We start from the raw sequence: 2,292 nt of genomic DNA, 5'->3' as shown, positions 1-2,292 counted from the left end.
ATATATATATATATATATATATATACATACATACATATATATGACAAGCTTCTTTCAGTTTCCGTCTACCAAATCCACTCACAAGGCTTTGGTCGGCCCGAGGCTATAGTAGAAGACACTTGCCCAAGGTGCCACGCAGCGGGGATGAACCCGGAACCATGTGGCTGGTAAGCAAGCTACTTACCACACAGCCACTCCTACGCCTAATTATACATTATTACTATTTTCAATCCAGAAGAATCCTTCCCAATCACATACATGTTCTGGGGTGACCTGAGCTTAAACAACATCATAGGTGTAGCAGTGGCTGTGTGGTAAGAAGTTTGCTTCCCATCCACAAGGTTTCAGATTCAGTCCCTTTCGTGGCACCTTGTGCAAGTGGTTTCTACTATAGCTTCAGTCCAACCAAAGCCTTGTGAGTGGATTTGGTAGACAGAAACTGAAAGAAGTCTGTCTGTCTGTCTCTGTCTGTCTCTCTCTCTCTGTCTCTCTCTGCCTCTGTCTCTGTCTCTCTGTCTCTCTGTCTCTCTCTCTCTCACACACACACACACACACATCAGTGTGTGACTTTGTACCTGTGTTTGTTCCACCTCCACTGCTTGACAACCAGTGTTGGTGTATTTACATCCCTGTAACTTAGCAGTTTAGTAAAAGAAATCGTTACAATAAGTATCAGGCTTTCAAAAAGTACTCGGGTCAGTTTGTTGGACTAAAAATTCTTCAGGCTGGTGCCCCAGCATGGCAACAGTCTAATGACTGAAGCAAGTAAAAGATAAAAAGATAGACCAAATTCACAAAGAGTCAACAGTTGCCTCCATGAGGTTGCCCAAACTGCTAGAAATAACAGCTGAATCTTTTTCATATCACATGCCCTGCTACTTGAAGGGAGCACACTCAGAAAAGTGGTCCTAGATACACTCCCTGAAAAATGAGCATGGCTTTACAACTTGAACATCGATTATATCTCTGCTTGATCAAGATTGATCTGGGGCTAAACTACATTCTTTCATGTACATATGTCTGGTGTTAGAAAGGGCATCTAGCCATAGAAATCAAACCGAAACAGACTATGGAACGTGGTGCAAACCCCTGGCCTTACCTGTTCCTGTCAGGCTGTCCAACCCATGGCAGGATGGAAAAGAGATATTAAATGATGATGACGATGACAATGATGATGATGTATTTACATATTCAGAAATAAGACATGTAATGATAAATAGAGATCTAACTGAATTCCAATGAACATGTAAATATGAGGATAGTTTCAACTGTAAAACTGAGGTTAATAAACTGAGAAAATGATAATGTTATTAACAATAGGCGCAGGAGTGACTGTGTGGTAAGTAGCTTGCTTATCAACCACATGGTTCCGGGTTCAGTCCCACTGCGTGGCACTTTGGGCAAGTGTCTTCTACTACAGCCTCGGGCCGACCAAAGCCTTGTGAGTGGATTTGGTAGACGGAAACTGAAAGAAGCCCATCGTATGTCTGTGTTTGTCCCCCCACCATCACTTGACAACCGATGCTGGTGTGTTTACATCCCCGTAACTTTGCGGTTCGGCATAAGTGGCCGATAGAATAAGTACTAGGCTTACAAAGAATAAGTCCTGGGATCGATTTCCTTGACTAAATGCGGTGCTCCAGCATGGCCACAGTCAAATGACTGAAACAAGTAAAAGAGTAAAAGAGTAAAAGAGTAATACTTAATCTCAGATATTTAATAAATCATAGTCATAGTAGTGAAGTGGCAAAACCATTAGAGTGTAAGACGGTAAAATTATTATACAAGATTTATAGTATTTAATTACATCCCAAGTTCAAATCAGACATAAGTAAAATTTACCTTTCGTTCTCCTGGGGTCAATAATATAAGTATCAATCAAGAAATGGGTTTGAATGAATTAACTAATCCCGTCGACTGTAAATTATTATTTTCTTTATTTTTATCTTTCTCTTCAGCACTAATACCACTTGATACCTAGATACCACTAGATACCACTAGATACCACTTCAATACCACTAGATTTGTTTGTATCATAAGCTAATTTCATGCAAGTTTCTCTTTAATAAGTCAGTCTGTCTAATAGAATATTTAGTATCAAGTAATGCCTGTGAGGGTGCTTGGCTGTTCCAAAGCCTTAACCCCATGTTGACAGCATGTTGGCTTGCTTCAGTAGGCTCCATTGAACCTTGTGGTGCATGACTAATTGAGGCCCTTTGTATTGAATTGATGTTTTTCTTTTCTTTTCTTTCTTTTCTCCCCCTTTTTAATTTCTCTTTTTTTCTTTCTATA

This window comes from Octopus bimaculoides, unplaced genomic scaffold (assembly GCF_001194135.2).
Source record: "Octopus bimaculoides isolate UCB-OBI-ISO-001 unplaced genomic scaffold, ASM119413v2 Scaffold_53600, whole genome shotgun sequence".
NCBI lineage: Eukaryota > Metazoa > Mollusca > Cephalopoda > Octopoda > Octopodidae > Octopus > Octopus bimaculoides.
This window is presented reverse-complemented; position numbering follows the sequence as displayed.